Source organism: Hemitrygon akajei, chromosome 5, assembly GCF_048418815.1.
Source record: "Hemitrygon akajei chromosome 5, sHemAka1.3, whole genome shotgun sequence".
Taxonomy (NCBI): Eukaryota; Metazoa; Chordata; class Chondrichthyes; order Myliobatiformes; family Dasyatidae; genus Hemitrygon; species Hemitrygon akajei.
Genome location: NC_133128.1, coordinates 98,831,876 through 98,846,211, shown reverse-complemented (window position 1 = coordinate 98,846,211; position 14,336 = coordinate 98,831,876). Strand labels below are relative to the sequence as shown.

Here is a 14,336-nt window from a genome sequence, read left to right as displayed (position 1 = left end):
GAGGGGGAATCGCTTTGAAACCTATTGAATATTAAAAGGCTTAGATAGTGGATGCAGAAAGGATGTTTCCTCTCGTGGGAAAGTATAGGACCAGAGGGTGCACCGTCAAAATACAAGGACATCCCTTTAGAACAGAGATGAGGGGGAATTTCTGTAGCCACAGTAGGTTGCATCTGTGGACTTCATTGCCACAGACTGCCATGGGGGCCAAGTCTTTGGGTATATTTAAAGTGTTTGATAGGTAATTAGTAAGGGTGTCAAAGGTTACAGGGAGAAGGAAGGAGAATGGGGTTAAGAGGGATAAAAATCAGCCTTGATGTAATGGCAGAGGAAACTCGATGGGTTGAAAGGCTTAATTTTACTCCTGTAGTTTTATAGAAGGATAGAATTTGAGCACTTTGAGAATTTGAGAATTTGAGCGTCTCAATATCACCAAGACCAAGGAGATGGTGGTGGACTTCAGGAGATCTAGGCCTCATATGGAGCCAGTGATCATTAATGGAGAATGTGTGGAGCAGGTTAAGACCTACAAGTATCTGGGAGTACAGTTAGACGAGAAGCTAGACTGGACTGCCAACACAGATGCCTTGTGCAGGAAGGCACAGAGTCGACTGTACTTCCTTAGAAGGTTGGCGTCATTCAATGTCTGTAGTGAGATGCTGAAGATGTTCTATAGGTCAGTTGTGGAGAGCGCCCTCTTCTTTGTGGTGGCGTGTTGGGGAGGAAGCATTAAGAAGAGGGACGCCTCACGTCTTAATAAGCTGGTAAGGAAGGCGGGCTCTGTCGTGGGCAAAGTACTGGAGAGTTTAACATCGGTAGCTGAGCGAAGGGCGCTGAGTAGGCTACGGTCAATTATGGAAAACTCTGAACATCCTCTACATAGCACCATCCAGAGACAGAGAAGCAGTTTCAGCGACAGGTTACTATCGATGCAATGCTCCTCAGACAGGATGAAGAGGTCAATACTCCCCAATGCCATTAGGCTTTACAATTCAACCGCCAGGACTTAAGAACTTTTTAAAAGCTATTATTAATGCTTTTTGAGATAGTGATTTAGATGCATATCATATTTTTTACTGAGTTAAGTATTGTATGTTATTAGTTTTGCTACAACAAGACATTGGAAAAAAAAGTTGAATTTCCCCATGGGGATGAATAAAGTATCTATCTCTCTATCTCTGCTGACTCCTGCAATGTTATTAATCCAATTCCTCTGTTGTTTCTTGTGACCCTGTAGTTTTCTTTTCCTTACAGCTACTTCAAGCCCTCTGAAAGCCACAAATGAATTAGCCTCCGTTGTCTCATACGGCTAAGCATGTTAGATATTAGCAATTTCTGCACAAAGATTTCTTTCCACACATAACCTTTGTTTCTTTTGCCAATCACCTTAACATTAACTGTGCTTCTCAATCTTTCCCCCATTAAGCAATTTCCCTCTATCTCTCAAAGTCATGGTAAAGTAATTTTATTATCAAAGTACGTATATGTCAGCATATACCACCTTGAGATTCATTTTCTTGCAGGTATTTACAGGAAAATAAAAGCAGGATTTATGAAAACTGCACATAAAGACACCTTCTCTACACTGCCCACAATCCTAGTTCTTGCTTTTCTTCCCCACACTCTGTTATGCAGGTTTGTCAATCCTAAAACCAACCTATTGAAATTATTTCTCCATCAACTCAAAGTTGAGGAATCAATAAATGTTTTCAAGAGAAGGTTTGGTGTGCATATTTGTGAAGCATTAAATATATGTACCGGTGCAGGTTTCCCCCGCTATCCAAAGAAAGAGCGTTCCTATTAAACCATTTGTAAGCCGAAATGTCGTAAAGTGAAGAAGCAAATACCATTAATTTATATGGGATAAATTTTTGAGCATTCCCGGACCCAAAAAATAACCTACCAAATCAAACCAAATAACACATAAAACCTAAAATAACACGAACATATAGTAAAAGCAGGAATGATATGATAAATATACAGCCTATATAAAGTAGAAATATTGTATTTACGGTGTAGTTTCACTTAAGAGAATCGGGAAGACAGCAAGCGAAAATCAATTTGGAGAAAAAATTCGGTACGTACACGCATGCGCACACAACTGCCCACACAAGGCTTCACAGTGGTAGTCTTTCCTGGGGTAAACACATGTACAAAGCGGATGTCTTTTTTTCGTAAAAGTGAAAATCCTCTTTGGTTAGCGAAAACAGGTACTAATGTAGGTCTTTCATAACAGCAAGCTGTCGTAAAGCAAACGTTTGAAAAACGGGCCACCTGTATACAGAAACCAGAATTAGGAGAATAGCATAATGAGACTTAACACTAGCAAGCTGAAGAACACAGTAAGGAATTCTTGCTGCAATTGCACAATGCTTTGTTGCAGCCCTGTGTATAGGTTTGATATTTATAGACAAGGAGGAATAAGCTTGTCTTCAACTAGATTAAAGCCTTTGCGAAAAGTTAATTTTCCTCAGTGTATTCTTGGGATGATGATGAAGTCCTTTGAAGGAAGTAGAGATAGATTGGCACCTTAGTTGAGTTTATAAGAATGAGACCTGTGAGATTCTTGGAGGAATTCTCAAGCTAGATGATGATAGGCTGCTGCCTCTAATTGTGGAGCAGAACAGATGTAATTAGCTTTATTTAAGATAAGATTAACTTTATTTGTCACGTACATTAAAATATTCAGTGAAATGTGTCATTTATGTCAGTCACCATCATGGTACGGATATGTGCTGGGGGCAGCCCACAAGTGTCACTATGCTTCCAGCCAACATAGCATGCCCAGAACTCACTAACCCTAATGTTTTCAGAATGTGCAATGTTGGAGGAAATGCATGGGGTTACAGAGAGAAGATACAAATTTTTTACAGAGAGCAGTAGAATTGAACCCAGGTCATTGGCATTTTAATAGTATTATGCTAACCGCCACTCTACCATGCCACAATTTTAGGATTCCTATGACTCAGATGAGGAAAACTTTCTTAATGAAAAGACTTTAAATCTTTGGAGATTTCTATCTTAGAAAGGTGTGGATGCTCGATATCTGAGTGCATTCTGTACAGGAATGTTAAGGAATTAAGCAGAAAAATGGATGCATTGTTCAGTTGAAATCAGTGAATTGCAGCGCAGATCTTAAGCAGCTTCATTACCTGCTCTTACTTTATTTCTACTATTTTTAAGGGCAGTAATAAACAGGATTTTTCATGATCACGATTAAGTCTTATTTTCATAATCTAACTGATTTTAACTTCTCCACCTGATATGATGCTATTTGTATATGTCTCTGGGTGATTAGACTAGGAGTTTGGATTGCTATTAACATTTCCACTGTGCTACCATTCCTAAATGCCCAGTCTTTTTCAGCCCGGATTCTACAGAGGATTACTAAATCCTTTGTCTTTTGAGTTCTAAATGAATACAATAAACTTAAATTATTTAATGTTGGAGATTTTGGTAAACTTCAGCTACAAGGTATCAGAAAGAAAAGGGTATGAAAGTAAATAAGTGGGAATTGTTACTGCTGGCAGGTTTGATAAATACCCAAAGGACACATTTAAAATAATTGGCTGAAATAAAAAATAACAGGAGATGAGAATATTTAGCCAGTTACAATCTGGAATCCCAGTATGCAAGGGTGTGGAAGCAGGTTTGATAATAACTATCAAAAGCAAATGCATGAATACTTGGGGAGAAAAATATGCCATTTTAAGGGGAAATAGGGAGGGAATTGGACTGGACTAATTGGATAGCCCTTTCAAAGCTAAACCCAACAATGTCCTGAATGACCTCCTGTGCCAGGAGTTTCACAGCTGGAATCCTGAAACCCTAGAAAGAAAGTAATCACAATGACACATCATTCAGCATCTGAAGAGTTTTTAGTTTCAGGAATAGATTCTTTTGCATGATTTGGAAGATAGCCCAGATAGACAGCTTTAAAAGGGAGCAAAACTAAAGGAAATCAGACAAAATGTGAATATGCATGTGGACAAATGGCATGACCTGAAAAGTGCTTAGGAGGTAAATGAAGGAAAGAAATTATGGGCACATAAGAGCAAGCTGATGCTGTGAAAACGTAAAGAAATTTCTATGCATACTTAGAATATAGAACATTACAACACAATACAGGCTACAATACAGGTTCATGATGTTCTGCCGATCCTTTAATCTACTTTAGAATCAATCTAACTTTAACCGCCTTCATAACCCTCCATTTTTCTATCATCCATTTGCCTATCTAAGAGTTTCTTAAATGCCACTAATGTATCTGCCTGTGCCACCACCCCTGTCAGGGTGTTCCACACACCCACCACCTCTGACATCCAGCCTATACTTTCCACCAATCACCTTAAAATTATGCTCTTTGTTTTAGCCACTTCAACCCTGGGGAAAAAGTCTCTGGCTATCCACTCAGTGCATGGCTGTTATCTTTTTGTACACCTCTATCAAATCATACCTCATCTTCCTTTGCTCCAAAGAAAAAAGCCCTGGCTAACTCAAACTGTTTTCGTAAGGCATGCCCTCTAGTCCAGGCAGCATCTGGTAGATCTCCTCTGCACCCCCTCTAAAGCTTCTGCATCCATCCTATGTTGAGTCAACCAGAATTGAACACAAGAAGTGTGGTCTAACCAACATTACATAGAGCTGTAAAAGATAAACCTTTTATTTCTCTCTCAGAATGTCCCAGGGATCTTTACAATCAATGAACTATTTTAGAAGTGAGTTTTTTGTTGCAATATAAGAAATACAGCAGCCAGTTTGTGCAGAAATGTTGGCAAAAGCTGCCATATGTCAGTGATGAGATATTTTATTTTTGTGATGCTGGTTAAGGGAACTGCCTTGCTCTTCTACATCCACTTGAGGGAGCAGATTGAATCTCACTCAGATCACCTGCCCAAAATAAGGCACTGTGGCGACTCACTTTCTGCGCAGGCGAACCGGCTGACAAATAGCCAGCGCGCGGGGGAGAGACTTTGGTAATGCACCTCTGATGTCATTTCCGCCCGGAGAGGGCGGGCGCTAGGGATTAAATGCCAGCGCCGCAAAGTTTGAATAAACTAGTCTTGAAATGACTTGAAATGCGTGTCGTTATTTCAGCGCTGTGTGTAGCACATCGCTACATTGGTGACCCCAATGGTCCAAACGGGATTTGGACCAAAGATGACCGACTGTTCATTTGTTCACGCAGTTTCGCTAAAACTGCCGACTTTCTGGACGCTGCGACCACGCGTGTGGTTTAGCCAAGCAGAAGCCCAGTTCCAGATTCGGCAGATATCTTCTGATTCCACGCGATACTGTCACGTGGTGAGCGCCCTTGACCAGGAGACGGCCGCCCAGGTTGCGGATTTCATACAGTCGCCCCCGGAAGAAGGCAAATATGAAGCATTCAAAGCGCTGCTCATTGGGACCTTTGGCCTCTCACGGCCTGCTTCACCTGGACGGTTTGGGAGACAAACTGCCGTTAGCATTGATGAACGAGATGCTGTCCCTGGCTGACGGACACAAGCCCTGTCTCATGTTCGATCAAGCATTCCTAGAGCAACTGCCCGGGGACATACATCTGCTGCTGGCCGATGCAGATTTCAGCGACCCCCGGAAAGTGGCGGCTTGGGCAGACGTGCTGTGGAAAGCCAAGAGGGAGAGCGTCCGTCGGTCAGATTACCAGGCCACGCGCCCAACAGCGGACCAGACCAGGCCTGGCAGGGGGGCGCACACAACACAGAGGCAGGAATGAGGAGGCCAGTGAACAGTGGTGTTTCTACCACCAGCGATGGGGCACAAAAGCCCGGCGTTGTCGCCCGCCCTGCAAGGGCCAGCTAATGACTATGGCGGCTGGCCACCAGGACAGCCTCTTGTACGTCTGGGACAAACAGTTGGGATGCCACTTCTTGGTCGACACCGGAGCGGAAATCAGCGTCTTGCCCTCGACAGGGTACGACACCCGCAACAGGAAGCCAGGACCCACCCTGAGGGCCGCAAACGGCAGCACGATACAGACCTACGTCACCCACACAGTGCAGCTGCAGTTCGGCGCCAGCCAGTTCACGTGGGACTTCACACTGGCCGCCGTGGCCCAACTACTCCTGGGGGCGGACTTCTTGCGAACTCACAGCCTGCTGGTCGACTTGCAAGGTACATGACGAGACTTTCCAGACGTTCTCCCTGGGTGAAGCCAAGTTGCCGGCCCCACACCTGGACTCCATCATGCTGTCGGACCACAAATTCACCAGAATCCTGGCGGACTTTCCATCGATTCTGGCACCACAGTTCACGGCAGCCATGCCCAGACACGGGGTACAGCACCACATCCCAACCCAGGGACTACCCCTCCATGCCCGCGCACGAAGGCTCCCCCCGGAAAAGCTCCGCCTGGCGAAGGAGGAGTTCAAGAGGATGGAGGAATTGGGGATCGTACGGAGGTTCGACAGCCCATGGGCCTCCCCCCTGCACATGGTGCCCAAAGCAGCTGGGGGCTGGAGACCATGCGGCAACTACCGCAGACTGAATGAGGCTACAACTCCAGATCGCTACCCCGTGCCGCACATACAGGACTTTGCAGCAAACCTGCACGGGACAAGAATCTTTTCCAAAGTAGACCTCATCCGGGGATACCATCAAATCCCGGTGCACCCTGGAGACATCCCCAAAACAGCACTCATCACCCCGTTCAGCCTGTTCGAATTCCTCTGAATGCCGTTCAGCCTGAAGAATGCCACACAGATGTTTCAGCGGCTAATAGATGCAGTGGGACACGACCTGGACTTTGCGTTCATCTATTTGGACGACATCCTTATAGCCAGCAGTAGTCGTCAGAAGCATCTGTCCAACCTCCGCCAGCTCTACTCCTGCCTGAGTGATTTTGGCCTCACAATCAACCCGGCCAAATGCCATTTCGGTCTCGATACCATCGACTTCCTGGGCCACAGAATTACCAAAGACGGGGCAACACCTCTGCCCGCCAAGGTAGATGCAATCCGCCACTTTGCCCGGCCCAATACGGTCAAAGGCCTACAGGAGTTCGTTGGTATGGTGAACTTCTACCACCGTTTCCTCCCCTCAGCAGCCCGTATCATGCACCCTTTGTACACCCTGATACCGGGTAAAGGCAAGGACATTACTTGGGACGAGGAGGCCGCGGCCGCTTTTGTTAAAGCCAAGGAAGCCTTGGCAGATGCTGCGATGCTGGTGCACCCCAGAACGGACATTCCGACCACACTCACGGTGGACGCATCCAACACAGCAGTTGGTGGGGTGCTGGAGCAGCTCATCGAGGGGTGCTGGCAGCCCTTGGCATTCTTCAGCAAGCACCTACGACCACCTGAACTCAAGTACAGTGCTTTCGACCGGGAGCTGTTGGCACTGTATCTGACAATCCGGCATTTCAGGTACTTCTTAGAAGGCAGGCCGTTCACCACGTTCACGGACCACAAACCGTTGACCTTCGCGTTCACAAAGGTGTCCGATCCCTGGTTGGCTCGCCAGCAGCGACATCTGTCCTACATCTCCAAGTACACGACGAACATCCAGCACGTCTCGGGAAAGGACAACGTCGTGACGGACGCATTCTCCAGACCAGCTGTCCAGGCCCTGTCCCTGGGGGTGGACTATGCAGCACTGGTGGAGGTGCAGCAGGCAGACGACAAGATGCCCAGCTACAGGACCGCAGTCTCGGGTTTGCAGCTGCAGGACTTTCTCGTAGGCCCAGGTGAGAGGACCCTCCTGTGCGACGTGGCTGCCGGCCAACCTCGCCCCATCGTCCCGACAGCCTGGAGACAGCGAGTTTTTGACTCCATACACGGTTTGGCGCACCCATCTATCAGGACAACCGTCCGGCTGGTCTCCAGTAAGTTCGCGTGGCACAGACTTCGCAAGCAGGTCAGTGAATGGGCCAGAACGTGCGCGCAGTGCCAAACAGCCAAGGTGCAGCGGCACACTAAAGCCCCGCCGCAGCAGTTTGAACCCACCCACCGGAGGTTCGACCACATTCATGTGGATATCGTGGGCCCCCTACCAGTGTCCCGAGGAGCGCAGTACCCCCTAACTATGGTAGACCGGTTCACGAGTTGGCCAGAGGCGGTCCCGCTCACCGACACATCTGCTGATTCCTGCACCCGAGCACTGATCGCAACCTGGGTAACACGGTTTGGGGTACCGGCCCACATTACCTCCGACAGAGGCACCCAGTTCACCTCCAGCCTGTCGTCGGCTGTGGCCAGCCTGTTACACCACACTACTGCCTACCACCCACAGTCGAACGGACTAGTGGAACGCTTCCACCGTCACTTGAAGTTGGCTCTCATGGCCCGCCTGAGAGGACCTAACTGGGTGGACGAGCTTCCCTGCGTCCTGCTTGGAATTCGCACAGCGCCCAAAGAGGATCTGCACACCTCGTCGGCCAAGTTGGTGTACGGCGTACCCCTGGCCGTCCCAGGAGAGTTCATACCAGCCCCATGGGGGCAAGAGGAAGAACCCACAGCAGTCCTGGACAGACTACACGAAAGGCTCGGCAACCTGGCCCCTGTACCGACTTCACAGCACGGACAGACCCCAACCCATGTACCCAAAGACCTGCAGAACTGTAAGTTTGTGTTTGTACGAAGGGGCGGACACCGGGCACCGCTACAGCGGCCGTACGAGGGGCCGTTCAAGGTGATCAACAACAATGGGTCCACGTACGTTCTGGACATTGGGGGGAAAGAGGAGGTTTTCACGGTGGACCGACTCAAACCAGCCCATGTGGACTTGGCGCAGCCGGTCGAGGTTCAGGCACCGTGGCGCAGAGACAGACCTCCCAAACAGAGGCTGATCCAGACTGTGGACATTGTGGGGTGTGTCGCTGGTTCTGGGGGGGCTGGGGTTATGTGGCGACCCACTTTCTGCGCAGGCGAACCGACTCACAAATAGCCAGCGCGCGGGGGGAGACTTTGGTAATGCACCTCTGATGTCATTTCCGCCTAGAGAGGGCGGGTGCTAGGGATTAAATGCCAGCGCTGCGAAGTTTGAATAAGCTAGTCTCGAAACAACTTACCGACTGCGTGTCGTTATTTCAGCACTGTGTGTAGCACATCGCTACAGCACCTCTAATATTGCAGCACTGGCAAGGGTCATGGGGTGTTGTGTGCCAGGGAGTCCCTGGTTTTTGCTTTCAGTTGTTAATCATTAACCTATACTGTACAAGTACAAGTCAACACTAGGTGTGGCAGTGGCACAAAAGCGCTGATAGTTTGATAGTCAGCCAAGAGTAACTGCCCAAGATTATTGCTAAATAATGGAAAGCTCAATGAGATATCAGCAGCAGTGGGGGGGAAATTTCACAGCAAAAATTCAAATGCATTTCTGTGGTTGTATCATTGTGTTTTTAGACTGTACAGAGGATAATTTCTTCTCTTCATACAGCACAGGAGGGAGCAGCACTTAATTTGTCATGCAAATTGGTTCTTTTGTTTAGCAGTCAACTTTATGCCAAAATCATTAATATTTTCACCAAGTAATGCTTAAACTGAAATAATAAATATCGGTAGCATGGTTGATTATGGACATAGGCCAGTATATGATCAGCAATGGATGGTGGACATTTTATTCCCCGGTCTCCTGGGCCATGTTCAGTAAAGTAATTTGATGTTCTTTTGTTGCCCTTGTAACTAAAGTTGGCATTCATCAGGAATGGAATTGCATGTTTATGTGATTTGTATCTTGTTGGGTGGTATATTTAGGATCTGACGTAGAAATTGGGCCCTGCAAATTTCTAGATTGTGAGCAACTGCTCATCCTAATTTCCCGCCCTTCTTTCCATCCCTTAATAATACTGTTTCTTAATTAAATATAATTTTTCTGTTCAAAACATCATTTGGCTGTACTTAAGCTTAAAGGGCAGTTTCTGCAATTTATAAAACAATGAGACAACTTTGTTCAGATCTTTTTTCTGAGGAAAAGGCCATTCATTACAGCCACAGGGCCCCAATGGTTTATTCCATTGTTTGTAATCCTGATGAACAATTCTATCAGGACTCATGAACTCCTGATGCAAGTTTATAAAATTATGAGGATCTATCTTTTTTAGGGTAAAAATGTTAGGTTCTAGAAGGCATGCCTTTAAGACGAGAGGGAGAAAGTTTAAAGCAGATGTGTGCTGTAAGTTTTTTACACTGAGATTGGTAGGTACTTGGAATGCGCTGCCAAAGGGAGTGTTAGAAACAGATTCAATAGTGGCATTTAAGAGGCTGTTAGACAAATGAATATGCACGGAATGAAGGGATAGGGTGGCATGGCAGTGTAGCAGTCAGCATAATGTTATTTAGATAGATAGATAGATAGATACTTTATTCATCCCCATGGGGAAATTCAACTTTTTTCCAATGTCCCATACACTTGTTGTAGCAAAACTAATTACATACAATACCTTAACTCAGTAAAAAATATGATATGCATCTAAATCACTATCTCAAAAAGCATTAATAATAGCTTTTAAAAAGTTCTTAAGTCCTGGCGGTTGAATTGTAAAGCCTAATGGCATTGGGGAGTATTGACCTCTTCATCCTGTCTGAGGAGCATTGCATCGATAGTAACCTGTCGCTGAAACTGCTTCTCTGTCTCTGGATGGTGCTATGTAGAGGATGTTCAGAGTTTTCCATAATTGACCGTAGCCTACTCAGCGCCCTTCGCTCAGCTACCGATGTTAAACTCTCCAGTACTTTGCCCACGACAGAGCCCGCCTTCCTTACCAGCTTATTAAGACGTGAGGCGTCCCTCTTCTTAATGCTTCCTCCCCAACACGCCACCACAAAGAAGAGGGCGCTCTCCACAACTGACCTATAGAACATCTTCAGCATCTCACTACAGACATTGAATGACGCCAACCTTCTAAGGAAGTACAGTCGACTGTGTGCCTTCCTGCACAAGGCATCTGTGTTGGCAGTCCAGTCTAGCTTCTCGTCTAACTGTACTCCCAGATACTTGTAGGTCTTAACCTGCTCCACACATTCTCCATTAATGATCACTGGCTCCATATGAGGCCTAGATCTAGGCCTAGATTTACAATGCCAGCGACCCGAATTCAATTCCCACCGCTACTTGTAAGGAGTTAGTACATTCTCTCCATTATTGTGTGTGTTTCCTCTGGGTGCTCCAGTAGAGTCCAGAGATGTATGGGTTACGGTTAGTAAGTTGTGGACATGCTATGTTGGCACCGAAGCATGCCAGTAGTTGTAGGATCAACAAATCCTCAGGCTGTGTTGGTCACTGACACAAACGATGCATTTCACTATATCTTTCTATCTTTAACATGCAAGTAGATTGGGAAAATCAGGTCGGCACTGGATCTCAAGAGAGAGAATTTGTAGAATGTCTACGAGATGGCTTTTTTAGAACAGCTTGTTGTTGAGCCCACTAGGGGATCGGCTGTACTGGATTGGGTATTGTGTAATGAACCAGAGGTGATTAGAGAGATGGAAGTGAAAGAACCCTTAGGAGGCAGTGATCACAACATGTTTGAGTTCACTGTGAAATTTGAGAAAGAGAAGCCGAAATCCGATGTGTCGGTTTTTCAGTGGATTAAAGGAAATTACAGTGGCATGCGAGAGGAACTGGCCAAGGTTGACTGGAAAGGGGCACTAGCAGGAAGGACGGCAGAGCAGCAGTGGCTGGAGTTTATGCGAGAAATGAGGAAGGTGCAAGACAGATATATTCCAAAGAAGAAGAAATTTTCGAATGGAAAAAGGATGCAACCATGGCTGACAAGAGAAGTCAAAGCCAAAGTAAAAGCAAAGCAGAGGGCATACAAGGAAGCAAAAATTAGTGGGAAGACAGAGGATTGGAAAGTTTTTAAAAGCTTACAAAAGGAAACTAAGAAAGTCATTAAGCGGGAAAAGATGAACTATGAAAGGAAGCTAGCAAATAATATCAAAGAGAATACTAAAAGCTTTTTCAAGTATATAAAGAGTAAAAGACAGGTGAGAGTAGATATAGGACTGATAGAAAGTGATGCTGGAGAAGTTGTAATGGGAGATAAGGAGATGGTGGAGGAACTGAATGAGTATTTTGCATCAGTCTTCACTGAGGAAGACATCAGCAATATTCTGGACATTCAAGGGTGTCAGGGAAGAGAAATATGCGCAGTCACAATTACAACAGAGAAAGTACTCAGGAAGCTGAATAGTCTAAGGGTAGATAAATTTCCTGGACCAGATGGAATGCACCCTCGTGTTCTGAAGGAAGTAGCAGTGGAGATTGTGGAGGCATTAGCAATGATCTTTCAAAAGTCGATAGATTCTGGCCTAATTTCGGAGGACTGGAAGATTGCAAATGTCACTCCTCTATTTAAGAAGAGAGCAAGGAAGCAAAAAGGAAATTATAGATCTGTTAGCTTGACATCAGTTGTTGGAGTCGATTGTCAAGGATGAGGTTACGGAGTACCTGGAGGCATGTGACAAGATAGGCAGAACTCAGCATGGTTTCCTTAAAGGAAAATCCTGCCTGACAAACCTAGTGCAATTTTTTGAGGAAATTACAAGTAGGCTAGACAAGGGAGATGCAGTGGATATTGTGTATTTGGATTTTCAGAAGGCCTTTGACAAGGTGCTGCGCATGAGGCTGCTAAACAAGATAAGAGCCCATGGAATTATGGGAAAGTTACATACATGGATAGAGCATTGGTTGATTGGCAGGAAACAGAGAGTGGGAATAAAGGGATCCCATTCTGGTTGGCTGCTGGTTACCAGTGGTGTTCCACAGGGGTCCGTGTTGGGGGCCGCTTCTTTTTACGTTGTATATCAATGATTTGGATTATGGAATAGGTGGCTTTGTGGCTAAGTTTGCTGATGATACAAATATAGGTGGAGGGGCCGGTAGTGCTGAGGAAACAGAGAGTCTGCAGAGAGACTTGGATAGATTGGGGGAATGGGCAAAGAAGTGGCAAATGAATTACAATGTCGGAAAGTGTACGGTCATGCACTTTGATAGAAGAAATAAATGGGCAGACTATTATTTAAGTGGGGAGAGAATTCAAAGTTCTGAGATGCAATGGGACTTGGGAGTCCTCGTGCAGGATATCCTTAAGGTTAACCTCCAGGTTGAGTCGGTGGTGAAGAAGGCGATTGCAATGTTGGCATTCATTTCTAGAGGAATAGAGTATAGGAGCAGGGATGTGATGTTGAGGATCTATAAGGCACTGGTAAGACCTCACTTGGAATGCTGTGTGCAGTTTTGGGCTCCTTATTTAAGAAAGGATGTGCTGACATTGGAGAGGGTTCAGAGAAGATTCACTAGAATGATTCCGGGAATGAGAGGGTTAACATATGAGGAATGTTTGACTGCTCTTGGACTGTACTCCTTGGAGTTTAGAAGAATGAGGGGGGACCTCATAGAAACATTTCAAATGTTGAAAGGTATGGACAGAGTGGATGTGGTAAAGTTGTTTCCCATGGTGGGGGAGTCTAGTACGAGAGGACATGACTTGGGGATTGCAGGGCGCCCATTCAGAACAGAGATATAACTATATAACAATTACAGCACGGAATCAGGCCATCTCGGCCCTTCTAGTCCGTGCCAAACGCTTACTCTCACCTAGTCCCACTGACCCACACTCAGCCCAAAACCCTCCATTCCTTTCCTGTCCATATACCTATCCAATTTTACTTTAAGTGACAATACTGAACCTGCCTCTACCACTTCTACTGGAAGCTTGTTCCACACAGCTACCACTCTCTGAGTAAAGAAATTCCCCCTTGTGTTACCCTTAAACTTTTGCCCCCTAACTCTCAACTCATGTCCTCTTGTTTGAATCTCCCCTACTCTCAATGGAAAAAGCCTATCCACATCAACTCTATCTATCCCCCTCATAATTTTAAATACCTCTATCAAGTCCCCCTCAACCTTCTACGATCCAAAGAATAAAGACCTAACTTGTTCAACCTTTCCCTGTAACGTGGTGCTGAAACCCAGGTAACATTCTAGTAAACCTTCTCTGTACTCTTTCTATTTTGTTGACATCTTTCCTATAATTCAGTGACCAGAACTATACACAATACTCCAAAGATGCAAAAAAAAAATTTCTCCAGAGGGTGGTGAATCTATGAAATTTGTTGTCATGGGGGGCAGTGGAGGCCAAGTCATTGGGTGTATTTAAGGCAGAGATTGATAGGTATCTGAGTAGTCAGGGCATCAAAGGTTATGGTGAGAAGGTGGGGGAATGGGACTAAAGGGGAGATTGGATCAGCTCATGATGAAATGGCAGAGCAGACTCGATGGGCCGAATGGCTGACTTCTGCTCCTTTGTCTTATGGTCTTTCCATGTTCTGGTGTACATGAATGAATGAATGAAATTAATTTATTTCGGTCAG

At 45.7% G+C, this 14,336-nt stretch overlaps 1 protein-coding gene across 1 annotated transcript in view; it reads left to right on the top strand.

Moving 5' to 3' along the window:
- The window catches only part of pdia5 (protein disulfide isomerase family A, member 5), a 211,341-nt gene that overhangs the window by 27,300 nt on the left and 169,705 nt on the right, over positions 1 to 14,336 (top strand). The gene's annotated exons all lie outside the window — the stretch shown is intronic.